Here is a 14,211-nt window from a genome sequence, read left to right as displayed (position 1 = left end):
ATCTCATAACAGACAAATAAATCAATCGACCTATGAGGCGACGATATTTCGCAATATCATGAAAATACTTTCCCTGAGATAGTGCTAATTTGTGATTTTATTCCATAGGGAACTCTGTAGGCTTAGCATCAAGTAAACCTGCTTCAGTAATAATATCACTAGTAGAAAAATACAAAAAGGCACCGAGCCATGGCCACCGGTTTTTAAAAACCGGTGGGAATAAAATGGGCGGGACTAGGCTTTTTATAATTGCCACCGGTCAAACCGAACCAGTGGCATATGTTTTTAAGGCCACCGGTTCAAAACCCGTGGCAATAATAAAAAACAAATTCGCCCCTCTATTTTCTTTCTCTTTCCTTGTTCTCAGCTCTTTCTCTTTCCTCTATCTCGCGTTCTCTCTCTCTCTCTTCTACTTCCTCTCTCCTCAACTAGATCTCCCTATTCTCTCTCTCTTTCCTCTCTCCACCGTGCCGTCGTCCATTCCTCATGCTTCCCTCTATTCATGTCCTAGCAACGGCGGTAGTGGCGCTAAGAGCTGATACAAACCCACCTCTTGTCGTTTCCCCCTCACGAAATGATTTTCCCTGAAGGTTCGTGCGTTTTTCTTCTTTTCTCTGTAAATAATTTCATTATTTCGTGTTTTTTGAGTTTTCATTTTTGTCAAATTTACAATTTCATGTTTTCGGAAACCAAGGGTTTTATGGATTTTGATTTAATTCAATATTACTCCATAGAAATTGTTCAATTCCTTTCTCAATTACATGCAGCTTCGCAATTACTGAATTTTGACAACATTTCATTGTCAGATTTCTTAACACCATATAGATCTGTGTTTTTGTGCTTTCAAATTACTGATGTGCAGTGGAGCCAGTGGCGGACCCAGGATTTTCCGACTGGTGAGTCACAATCGATAATCAAATATGTAAAAAAATTTTTTTACCAAACAACCAAATAATAGTACTAAAAAATACATCCAAATATTCAAACAGTACAAAATACAACCACCCCACTTCTCCTCCATTGTACTCTACAGTAGAGCTACATGTAGTGAATCCATCCAACGCAACTGCAACACCCAATTCAGAAAAATTCACCTTTAGGGCAAAACATAAACACAAACACAAGTTATCCAACACTACAAAACACAAGAAACCCACCAAAATTCAGCCACCATTTTAACAAATTCAACAAACCCATCACTCAAAACACAGAATTTCAACAAACCCACAAAAATTCACCACTAAAAAAGCAAGAAATTGAAGAAAATTAGTGATTATACACAACAAACCTGGAGATGAATTTTGGGTATTTTGAAGATGAGGGTTATGATCTTGGGGTTGATACTTGTGAATTCTGAACTCGTTGAAAAGAACAGTAACAGTAATTAAAAGCATAAAGATAAGAGAAATAAGAGGTAAGTGAGACCTTCTCCTGCTCCATTTCCAGCCTTGCACCATAGCTGCTGAAATGTAAGGAGAGAGAAAGTGAGAGGGAAGAAGTAGTAGAGATTCGAATGTTGGATTATGCGACTGTGCGAGAAGCCACGAAGAGGACGGAGTCCACGACCACCGACGTCCGACCACCAGGCGATTAGGCGAAGAGAACGGTGGCTGCTAATCCTGGGCACCGTGCCGTGCCGGGCCGCCGCGGGCCGTGCCTGGCGGGCCGCGGGCTGGTTCGTGCCGTGCCGGTCGTGCCGGCGGGCCCAGGATTTTGTGCCGTGCCGTGCTGGCCATTTTCACAGGCCAGCCCACGGCACGGCACGGCCCTCGTGCCTGGCGGGCTCGTGCCGGGCTGCGGGCTGGCCTGCGCGGGCTGGTGCAGTTTTCATTTTTTTTTTTTTTTTTTTAATGACAACATTATTAATTAATAAGTTTATAATGTATATAAGTTATAAAATTATAATTATAAGTTTTATAAGGTAACTTATAAGTTTATAACTTATAAGTTATTAAGTTATGAATTTTATAATTATAAGTTGAATATTTATGTTTTATAATTTTTATATTCAATATTTATATTTATATATTTACTTTATACTATTACTTTAAAATTTAATGTTTATGATTTATTAGTAATTGGTATAATTTTATTTTTTTTAATATGAATTTACAAATTGTAACAAAACGGGGAAAAAAGGCAAATTGGACTTTGGATGTGAATAATGCGTACTTTATATTATTATTACTTGAGTTGAGAAAATTGTACAATGATAACAATGATAAAAATCATACAATGATGGTATTAAACAAAAATTGGAAAATGATAAAATTGATATTTTTAAAATCGTACAATATACAATAATTGTCTATTCTTCTTCTCCTTCTTCTTGCTCGTCTTCGTCTTCGTCTTCGTCTTCGTCTTCGTCTTCGCCTTCGCCTTCAAGGTCATCGGCTAGTTGCATAGATTGGGAACTAGCCGAACCCGAACCGGAAGCGGAGGTTCCTTCTTCGTTGTCGTTGTGGTCGTAAGAACGGTCTTGTGAGCGATTTTCCGCATCCAACCAATCTTTGAAACACACGCACATTTCTAGTGTTTCGGGTTTTAGACTTGTTCTTCTATCGTCTAAAACCCTTCCGGATGCGCTGAAAGCTCGTTCGGAGGCGACGGAGGAAACTTGGATAGCAAGAATGTCTCGTGCCATTGCCGCCAAAGTTGGATGCTTCGAGCTTTGTTGTTTCCACCATGCAAGGAGGTCGAGGCTGTTTATCTCATCGTCGTCCATGCCTTTGGTGAAGTCGTAACTCAGGTACATCTGCAACTCCGAGACGTCGCTTTGCGTTCTCCTGATTGATGTATCACCTGAAAACCTTGAAATCAAGTTAGTAGCTTGTGAAAATAAATGTTTGGCCTTCTTACTTACGTTTTTGGATGGTTGGGAAGGCCCTGAGCGAGGAACGGTGCCATATTTGGCTTCATAGACTCTATATAAAGCAAAAAACTGATCCTTCACATTAGTCTTATAGTTTTCTACATCATCGGCAAGAAACATGCATTGAAAGTAAATGTCAACTAACATAAATGTGTTTTCATACTTTTGCCTAGGATCTAATATGGAAGCAAAAATATAAATCAAAGGAATCTCACTATAATATTTACGCCACTTTTTTTCCATTGCTGGAAGATACTGATCATAATCACTTTGATCGCGATGATCAGCGAAAAGTTGGGCGAGTAAGCATGCATTAGAAAGAAAGTTTTGAGCACAAGGATTGTAAACAGTAGAAAAACAGTACGTCATGTTATATAATAACTGTAAAAATTGCATATATCTTTCACAGTTATTCCAATCATCATCATACAAAGCATTTTGTGGAAATTTTTGGTTGTAAAATAATGTTAACGGGCCCTTGTACTCAACTGCCTTTGTTAACATGTCATAGGTGGAATTCCACCTAGTTGGGCAATCGGTTCTAATTTTTATTACCCTTATCTTTTGTTGTTTTAGAAAACTCTTCCATTCTTGGTATCTCATGTTAGAGCTATTAATAGACATAATAGCATCTCTGATTTTGCTGTAGTATGGGCCAATTGCCCGAACTCCATCCTGTACACATAAGTTAAATACACGGCAAACACATCTAGTATGAAGAGCTTCACTGTCTAATAGTACATCGGTTAAGTTTTGTTTGATAAGATTAGCTGTGTATGTCATAGAGGTTGCATTATCAAAAGTCATAGACATCATTTTATCTCGAAGGTTGTATTCGTCTATTGCTTGCATTAAATGGTGAGCAATGTTAATGCCGGTGTGTGGGTATTCCAGCATTTTGAAATGTATTATTCTTTTTTGTAACATCCATTGATCATCTACCCAATGGCAAGTCACACATAAATAGTGATATTTATAACCACTATCCCAAGAATCGGCTGTTAAAGATACTCTACAGTTAAGGTTACTCAATTCGGCTTGTAACCGGACTTTGTACTCTAGGAAATTTTTCATTGCGGCGGAACGAACGGTTTTCCTAGAGATTCTTTTATGTTGGGGTTGTAGTGCTTTGTTAATGTAGGTGTTGAATGCGTCACTTTCCGAGAAAAGAAAAGGTTGTTCGGCGTGTACTATCATTTTTCCTAGTTCATCCCTATCCCTCTCATAGTTGTATGTAAAGCCGTATGGATGGAATTGGGAAATTTTGGGCTGGGTTGGATCACTAGCTGGTTTTGCACAAGCTTTCATGTGTCTAGATAAGTGTCCCGTCCCGTTTTTGGTAACTGCCGTGAATACACTATTACATGTTTTACATTTTGCCCATTGTTCACCATCTTTACTTAGGACAAAATAACGCCATACCTCACTCCTTCGGTTTTTCAAAAGTAGCATCTCAGTTTCGGTTAACCGTTCATGATGTGTGTGATGGTTAGTAGGGGGACTAGTGGGAGTGGCAGTAGAAGGGGTAGAACCGGAGGGAATTCGGGTACTTTCTTGGCTACCTTGGCTAGAACAATAGTTTTGTTGATTACCGATATAATTAGGTGGAAATTGGTATGGTGGTAGTGGAAATTGGTTTAGTGGTGGTGCTGGAAATCCCGACGTATTATATGGCTCATAGCCCGGGGGGAAGTAAATGGGGTCATTGGTTTGACTCGTAATTTGGGGGCTCGTTGTATTTGGTGGTTCCCTAGAACTACTACTACGGATAAGTTGGCCTTTCCCCCTAGACCTAGATGATGGGTTGTTCGATGCCATAATTAACAATTAATTTTTTAATAAAAAGTGGTTAACTATAATAATAATAATTAATAACAACATTTTTAACAATAAAAATATCAATAATAATAATTAATAACAACAACTATAACAATAACAATAACAACAAAAATAAATAATAACAACAATTGTAACAATAATAATAATTAATAACAACAATTATAACAACAACAATAACAATTAACAACAATAATAATTAAACAAGATTATTCTAATAATAACAATAAAACAATAATAAATTTAAGATTAGTTTAGATCTTACAACCATGCTTCAACGCTCCACTAATTACGATTATGAACTTTTTAATTTTTTCCGATATTAGGAAAATAATTAGAGAATTTAAGAGAATAATTAGAGAATTTAAGAAAATAAGGATTATTAGAGATTTAGAGAATATAAGAGATAAGAAGAAGAGATTGTGATTTTGTGATTTGGGAATGAAATGGAGGTGAGTATTTATAGAATTTTTGGCAAAAAACTAGCCGTTTATAGCCGTTTTATAGCCGTTGGCCCGCGGGCCGTGCCTGCGGGCCAGCACGCCGGGCCAGCACGGCGGGCCATGCCCGTGCTCGTGCCGGGCCGTGCCTGGGAATTCTCCACCGTGTCCGTGGCACGGCCTGTGGCACGGAAGTCGAACTTCGTGCCGTGCCGTGCTTGACTTCGGGCCGTGCCGGGCTGCTCCGAACGGCGGGCCGTGCCGGGCGGCACGCGGGCCAACCCGGCCCGTGCCCAGGTCTAGTGGCTGCCTGGCTGGGACGAAGCGAAGAGGCGAACTGAAGAATGGAGATGAGGCGAAGTCGCGAAGAGAAGAAGGCTAGGGCTTGAAGTCTTGAACTGAATTCGTGTTTGGTTTTTTGGGGAAAACTGATTTTAATTAATTAATTTATTTATTTATTTTTTTTTTTAAATAACTTAAAAATTTTTTTTTGGGCCTGGTGAGTCACTTGACCCACCAGGTCTAAGCCCAAGTCCGCCACTGAGTGGAGCGAACCTGGGTACGGGATTTAACTCGGTTATTGAGGCCATGTGAAGGTAGGGTATGGTAATGAGTTTGATGACGATGAGGTAAAGGATGTTTCTTAATAATTTTTCTGCATTTTCGTGATAATCTGACCCTAATTACAGAAAAAATTGAACTTGATATGGGGCTTATCGATTTTGTCTTTGATCATGTATATTTATATAGGTTTGTTATCGTGAGATTTGATTTATATTTGTGATCAATGTTGAATTTTGGTTTGTTTATAAATCACTGAATTCTTAAGAAATAGATATGTAGGAACTCAATTTTGGTCGAACAATTTAATTTTGAAGTACTGTTTTTTGCTCGTGAGATCTGTCAATATTTTGTGTGTATAGTATTCGTTTGATTGTTATCTAATGGATTCATCCGAAACTCGAAATTATTAGGTGTTGAGCTTTTGTCTGACTCATACCCCTACAAGGAACTCTTCAATGGATGCCTTTGGGACATAGATGGAAAGGTATGAATCTGTACAAATCTTTTCATTTCTTGCAAGTTTGTGAATTATGGTTTTCTGGGCTTGCAACTAATTGATGTGGTATTATGTGTTTATCTACTTGCAGTGGACTGTTAAAGGTGGTGTTGATGTCAACATTAGTGCCAACCCTTATGCTGAAAAATGGGTAAACGTCTCAAGGAATAAATAGTAATGTCTAAGGGGGTTGTATGAATATATGTTGAATTCACTCAGATGTTACCAAGCTAAGGATTCTATTCTGAATTTTAAATCTGTTGTTAATGTTCCTCTGTTGTCTCTGAATGAGGCTTTGTTTTGTTTGAAATCCTAAATCTGATGCAAGGTCTAAGGGGGTTGTTTTGTTTGAAATAATGATGATGATTTTGCTACTTGGATTTGAAAAAGATCTCGAAAAGATGCAATGTTTTATTGTTTTGGTTGTAATGATGATTTTGCAGCTCGAATTAGATAATATATTAATAGTTGTTGTCGTTAGCTACATTTTTTCGGGAGCTATATATAGAGTGAGAGGGTGGGAGGTGGAGGTTTGGCTTCTACTTGAATTTTTTTCAAACTGATGAATATTGCACTTGTACATTAGCAGTATATGGAATGAAGTGCTCAAATGTGTTATGAGTCTCTTTCAACGTTCTGTCAATTTGGGCCCTGTGATGTCTCTTGAATCTTTATTGCTCATAATGTGCAGTGGACATGTTTAGTTCTGCTTTGAAAAATTGAGTCTGCATGTCTAGCACCAGGTCTCCTTGTTTATTGGCTATTTAAAGATGTGTAGTGGCTGTCCCTTCCAGCCTTCCTGCTTTTTACATCAGAAATCATGAAATTTCTTTTGCCTTTTGTTTAGTTGTTTGTGCATGGATGGAGTTGCTAGTTACTTTCAATATCTAATCTCTTTGAAAGTGCACACCTGTCTTCTGCCCTTTTAATGCATAAATCCTAATGATCTGATATACAGAATTTATCCTAATGTTGAAGTTCCTGAGATTTGGTCACATTTCCTTATCTTTGTATATATCTTATACATGGCTAAATTAGACCTTTCTTGACTACCTTTGAGATGATTTCAATCATATTTTAGAACAAAGTTAATGATAAGTCCATTGAAATAGATTTTTAAAATCAAAAGTTAACATATATGCCTAGATGTATGCTTAGAGTATACAAATAGATCTTCCAGTTTCTTTTTTTTTTTTTTTTTTTTTTTTGAATAATGATTTTCCAGTTTCTAATTTCATGTTTTTGATAATTTCTTAGGCTTTTTGTTTGTTGCTCTGATACTCCGTATCTTGCTTTGGGAAGTATCAGTTATTGACAAGTATACTTTTCACACAGGTCAGAAAAAGACTTGGATTTTATGCTTGCTTCATTTAGCGATCACCAGATTTAATATCACTTCTGAAGGTACCTTAGTGGCTGTATATGTGTCATATTAGTGGTTTTGTATGGATTTATTTCGTGAAATTAATCAGTTTGAACCTTTATAATTATTGATTGCTGCCTCTTTGATTGTTTAAGTTATTATTATGATACGCAAGGTTGCTGCTGCCTCGTAAGGCTGCTGCAGCTGCTGCCTCGCCAAGGCTGTTTCATTGGTATGACTTTGCTTGTATTTAACAGTGACTAGTATTTTTTTAAAGTTTTTTGGACCAAAATTGTAATATTATAGCCTTTTTTTAATGAAAATATGTAAGTATATATATATGTTAGTGTTTATATATCATTTTATGTGAAAAAAAGCAAAAAAAAAAAACTTTTCTTTTTATTTTTTTGGGCCATTTTTGCCACCGGTTTTGAACAGAACCGGTGCCAAAAACCCCTTTAAAAAAAGCAGGAATGGGTTTTTGCCACCGGTTAACCGGTGGCAATAATCATTTTTGCCACCGGTTTTGAACCGGTGGCCTTTCTTGGGGTTATTGCCACCCCCCAAATGACCACCGGATCAAAACCGGTGGCTTAGGGGGGTTTTGAACCGGTGGCTAAGTGGTTTTTTTCCTAGTGTATCCAGCGTATACTTCCTCTGAAAAATAAAAAATTCCCTGTTTATTCCGGGCTACCTCTAGCCCCAAAAAATATTTCAACACTCCAAGATCTTTCATCTTGAAACAATCTCCCAAATATGATTTAAAACTGAGCATAACATTTTTATCGTTGCTTGCAACAATTAAATCATCGACGTATACTAACACATTAAGCTGCATTTTACCCTTTGTCAAAGTAAACAAAGAATAATCATAATATGACTGTTTAAAACCATAAGTTTTCAAAGCTGTAGCAAGCTTTGCAAACCAGCAACGAGGAGCTTGTTTAAGCCCGTACAATGATTTCTGCATCCTGCAAACTTTGTCAGAATTATCTTTCTCAAAACCAGGGGGAATTTTCATATATACCTCTTCTTCCAAATCACCATGAAGAAATGCATTACGAACGTCCATTTGATGAACTTCCCAATTTTTCACTGCCGCTACTGCAAGAAAGGTTCGAACAATCACCATTTTTGCTACCGGGGCAAATTTCTCATTGTAGTCTATTCCTTCAGCCTGATGATTGCCAAAGATGACTAATCTCGCTTTTAATCTGATCAAATTCCCATGCTCATCATATTTTTCTTTGTAAACCCACTTGCTTTCAAGTGCCTTTTTACCCGGTGGTAGTTTTTCTAGCACCCAAGTACACTGCTCTAGAGCCTGGATCTCATCCGCCATTGCTTTCCTCCAACCCTCGTGTTTCATAACCTCCTTGAAACTTTTGGGTTCATTTCCTCCTGTAATGGCAGCAATATATGTTCTATGCTTCACCGAAAAACGATGAGAATCAATAAAATGTGTTATAGGGTAAACAGTACCTGAGGAAAGAAATGTCGCAGGTGAACTCTGAGATAATGTAGATGGACTTATATTTCGGATCGTGTGTGTCACATAGTCACGGTGCTTCACATTCGGAAATTTCTGTCTCATGCCTTTACCCAAGGCTTCGGTGTCTCTTGTTGCAATGTATGGTTGTTATGTCCCCTGTTGCGTGCTGCCATCAACCCCAGCATCTTCTTCCCCCTGTGGCGTGCTGCCATCAACCCCAGCAGCTCCTTGCTACATTCTTCCATTGATCCCAGCAGACCCAGCCCCTGTTGCTTCTCTTGCGGGCTGGTCAGGAAGTCTTGCAGACTCCTCCGCGGCCTCCCTGCGGTCTAGAGCTGCCTGCCGCGGGTGTGTTGCAGAACTGTCTGCCTCCCTCTCCACCCCCGCATTGTAGTCTTCGACCCTCTCATACCCCCCTTCCATTTCCACGCACCACTCATCATCACTGTCCCCAACATCTCCACCACTCACACTCACCATTATAGGCTTCTCACTAGGCTCAAAAAATGGAAATTCGGTCTCACAAAATTTCACATCCCTTGACACAAATATTTCTCGGGTTTCCAAGTCATACACCTTCCATCCTTATTTCCCAAACGGGTATCCTAGGAACACACATTTTCGACTACGACTAGCAAATTTATCACCCTTACTCTTTAAGTTATAAGCATAACACAAGCACCCAAACACCCGAATATACTCATATGAAGGGGGGTTTCCCAAATAACATGTCACAAGGGGTTTTATAATCAAGCAATCGAGAAGGAGTTCTATTAATTAAATGACATGCCGCTTGCACACACTCCCCCCAAAATTTCAAAGGCAAATTTGCTTGAAACCTTAAAGCTCTAGCCACATTCAAGATATGTTGATGTTTTCTCTCAACACGCCCATTTTGTTGAGGCGTTCCCACACATGAGGTCTCAAAATATATCCCATTTGCAAAAAAATATTTTTTCAAGGAATTAAATTTCGTCCCATTATCACTACGAACCACTTTAATTTCTTGAGAAAATTGACGTCGAACAATAGCAACAAAATTAAGAAACATATACTCAACTTCTGTTTTATTTCTTAATAAGTAAGTCCACACACCTCTAGAGTAATCATTAACTATAGTAAAAAAATAGTGAGCACCACAAGACGATGGAACCTTGTAAGGCCCCCATAAATCTATGTGAACAAGTTCAAATATTCGAGTAGCTTTATTTTGACTCAAAGGAAAATTACTCCTATGCTGTTTTGCACGAGGGCATATATCACAGGATTTTAGTTTACTACTACTACTACGACTCACAAAAGGAAGATGTTGTAGAACCTTTCCCGAAGGATGTCCCAACCGTTGATGCCACAACTCTGTGGATCGATCCCCATCTGTCTTCAAGGTCTTCACCATTGGAACGCCCCGCAAATAATAAAGTCCATCTACTCGTTCACCTGCTCCAATCACCTTCCTCGTTGTTAGATCCTGTATAACACAAAGTTTATTAGTAAATTGCATGATACAATTAGATTCATCACATAATTGAGTCGTCGAAATTAAATTGCAATTCAATTGAGGCACATAAAGAACATTATTAATAGTCAAGCCCCCTTGCAATATAACCGATCCAATTTTGGGAGCATTGGCATAATTCCCATCCGGTAATCCCACCGGATAATGGCTCACATTCGTTACATTTCTCAAAAGAGAGAGATCACAAGTCACATGGTTTGAGGCACCAGTGTCTATAATCCAACCCAAATCATGCTTATCGGGAAGCTTGGACTGAATAGAGTTTAAATGATCAAGTAGTTGCTCTATTTGTGCCTTCGTAACCCCGACAAGAGCTGCCCCATCTGAGACGGTAACAGCAGCCCCTTTCAAGAGCCGAGAAGCAGGCTGTCCGCCTGTGGTGTGAGCTTGAACGAGAGGAGTAGCCATCACACAATTTCTCATAATAATCCTCTAAAATCCACACAAATCGTCACACAGTTCCTCACTCTTAATAAAAATCACACAATTCCTCACAAGCAAAGGAATTTAATATATAAATAATTGAATTTGTGAACCTCACAGACTCACAATCACACACGTGAGAACAATCTCAAATTCCCAAAATCTCAATCACTCTTACAATTATCAATTAAAAAATCGACCCCACAAATACTCACAGTAGGATGCCGCAAATATTGTGCCGCTCGGAAGAAAAATAATTTATGTGATCTCTCACACCCCTCACGATTTCACGAAATTATGTAAATTACGTGCGATCAATTTGTCGAAAGAAATTTTTTTGGATCAAACCTAAGCTCTTGATACCATGACAAAATATAATGAATAATCAACCTCTGTAATTCTCATTAATCACAATAGCCACATACAATATGTATATATTAGGTATAGTTGGAGGGCAAGACCAAATAACCTAAAAATAGCTCACAATATTCTCTAAGATATATTTTCACAATATTCACAATTATCATGTTTTCTAAAATATATTCCAATAGTTACTCTTCATATGTGATCTATTTGGTCCCTTTTCACATGTACCTACAATTCGTTATCTTATTTTGTACAATTGGTGGAACCAGATCTTATATATCTAACCCGTTTTGAAATTTGATCTATCTCATATGCACATATCGTTATCAAAGAATTGTGATGACTATGGTATGATATGATCCAAATCACCACAAAATCAAACGGTTACCCTTGTAATTAATTAGAGTTTGCTCTAATCCATCTAAATGATTACGAGTATGATGATAGTGTCAAATGCGATTAAACTTAATTGATTAATTGAAGTTTGTACATCTGGAGTCAGTTTAGAGATTGTTAACTCTACTTGTAATCAATATTTTACACGTCTATTTTTTTTAAAACATTCAATCATCATGACTATGTGTTTCCTTGAATTTTTGTATTTAATAAAACTCAAATATCAAATGAAAAATCTGGTTAAAAATGGAGGTATAAAGTAATAGTTTATTACTTGAAAACAATATGTCAATTATGAAATCATTAAAACATGTTAAGATAGGTTTATGGAAATAGGATAATTATGTAAAGATATGATTTGATTGTGTAGTTGGCATAAGATAGCTTTCCTATGTTGAGAATACTTACGCTATATATACTCTTGGCTATCAATGAATACATTCAAGCTTTGCCTCATAAACATTTGTCATGGTATCGGAGTCGAGTTTTTAATTTTTTTACACATCCTAAACTATGGCCGGAGACAATCCACCGCCACCCCCACCACCACCATCGAAAATTGAACCAAATTCACCTTTTTTTATCTCGGGTCGCATTCATAACCCCTAATCGTCTTCGTGGAGATAACTATGACGATTGGGCTACGGATATACATATGGCGTTGGAGGCACGCCGTAAATTTGACTTTCTCGATGGCACCATCACTGCTCCAATTCCACCTTGCATACAGTCGGATCGGAATACCATCAACGCAATACTTGTTTCTTGGATTACAAACACTATTGACCACGAGGTTAAAGGCACTTTGACGAAGAACAAAGATGCGAAGAAACTTTGGGACCATCTTAAACAGAGGTTTGCTCTTGTTAATGGCCCTCGAATTCAACAATTAAAATCGTCGATTGCGCGATGCGAACAAACAAAGTCTATGTCTGTTTCCACTTATTTTGGTAAATTGAATGCTCTGTGGGAGGAATTGTTTCACCATGAACCCATTATTTCTTGCTCATGCTGTTTAAATTGCAGGGCTAGGGAATTACATGTTCAACGACGAGAAACGGCGAAATTACATGATTTTTGATGGGTTTAAACTCTGAATTTTATGCTTAATTGCGGGCTAATATACTCTCTCAAGAGCCTCTGCCTTCCTTAGATTGAGCGCATCAACTAGCCGTTTAAGATGAAAGGGTCAGGCTAGCCAAGTCGAACCCAGATAATGCTCAGCCAACTGAGGCTGTTGGTTTTGCAGTACGTGCCACTACTTCAGGTGCAGGTCGTGGGCGTGGTGAACGACCGAACTGTATCAACTTCAATAAGGTGGGTCACGAGGCCTCGGGGTGCTGGACGCTTGTCTGTACGCATTGTAAGAAGCGTGGTCATACTGTGGATAAATGCTATGAACTTATAGGTTATCCAGAGGGGTGGTTTGAGCAGCCCCGATCGGAGGGTGCAAGCCGTGGTCGTAGTCATGGTACGAGTCGAGGTCGTGGTGCACCTCGGGCTAATGCAACTCACAGCAACGAGCTAGGAGTTGCTGTCCTTGGCAGCAGTGGAGCTTCATCATCTTCTCAGGTCTTCACTGCAGATCAATGGAAGGCAATTGTAGCCGTGGTTGGTAATACTAAGGTGCCTGATAATCAATTGAACGGTAAGTTCAACACTTCCTTGTGAATAGTAGATACGGGAGCCACACACCATGTCACTGGCACCAATTCTTGGATGTTTGATACGACTCCAATTTTTGATTGTCCGGTTGGTTTACCTAATGGAGAAACCCGTTCTTGCAGAAAAGGAGAGTTCGGTTCGAATATCGGACACGATTGTGCTTAAACGTGTTCTTTATGTTCCCAATTTAAGTTGCAACTTGATTTCTGTGTCTCAATTAAATGATGATTTGCATTGTGTTGTCAATTTTAATTCTTCTGTGTGTGCTATACAGGACCTAACGGGGAAGCTGATTGGAACGGGAACTAGACAAGATGGACTTTATTACTTCGGAGGAGATTCAGTGCAACATGTTTCGGTCAACGGTGCAATGTCTCAGCTAGAGTTATGGCACAATCGACTTGGTCATCCTTCGGATAAAGTAGTGAAGTTACTTCCTTTTGATAGCATTAAGGGTAGTTTAAATAAACATTGTGAAGTTTGTTTTGGGGCTCAACACCCTAGAGACAAATTCCCTTCTAGTGATAATAAACCGAGTCGCATATTTGAAAAAATACATTGTGATTTATAGGGCTCATATAGACATGCTTCTTCTTGTGGAGCTCGTTATTTTTTGACATTAGTAGTTGATTTTTCTAGAGATGTGTGGATTTATTTTTCGAATGATAAAACGGAGGTTTTCCGAGTTTTTATGAATTTTATTGCTATGGTTGATCGCCAATTTTCCCAAACAATTAAGATTATCTAGAGTGATAATGGTACAGAATTTAAGTGTTTACGTG

At 38.4% G+C, this 14,211-nt stretch overlaps 1 long non-coding RNA gene across 4 annotated transcripts; it reads left to right on the top strand.

Moving 5' to 3' along the window:
• Positions 1-397: 397 nt before the first annotated feature.
• On the top strand, positions 398-7,912 carry LOC110713705. Of its 4 annotated transcripts, none has more exons than XR_002510041.1 (5): positions 398-590; positions 6,123-6,196; positions 6,300-6,359; positions 7,544-7,612; positions 7,747-7,912. It is a non-coding gene; the product is annotated as an uncharacterized LOC110713705 (long non-coding RNA). The 4 variants fall into 4 exon arrangements; XR_002510042.1 differs by having other exon boundaries at positions 7,727-7,912; XR_002510040.1 differs by lacking the exon at positions 7,747-7,912 and having other exon boundaries at positions 7,544-7,690.
• The last annotated feature ends 6,299 nt before the right edge of the window (positions 7,913-14,211 follow it).

The sequence above is a fragment of the Chenopodium quinoa genome, unplaced genomic scaffold, assembly GCF_001683475.1.
Source record: "Chenopodium quinoa cultivar QQ74 unplaced genomic scaffold, ASM168347v1, whole genome shotgun sequence".
Classification (NCBI taxonomy): domain Eukaryota; kingdom Viridiplantae; phylum Streptophyta; class Magnoliopsida; order Caryophyllales; family Amaranthaceae; genus Chenopodium; species Chenopodium quinoa.
This window is presented reverse-complemented; position numbering and strand designations above follow the sequence as displayed.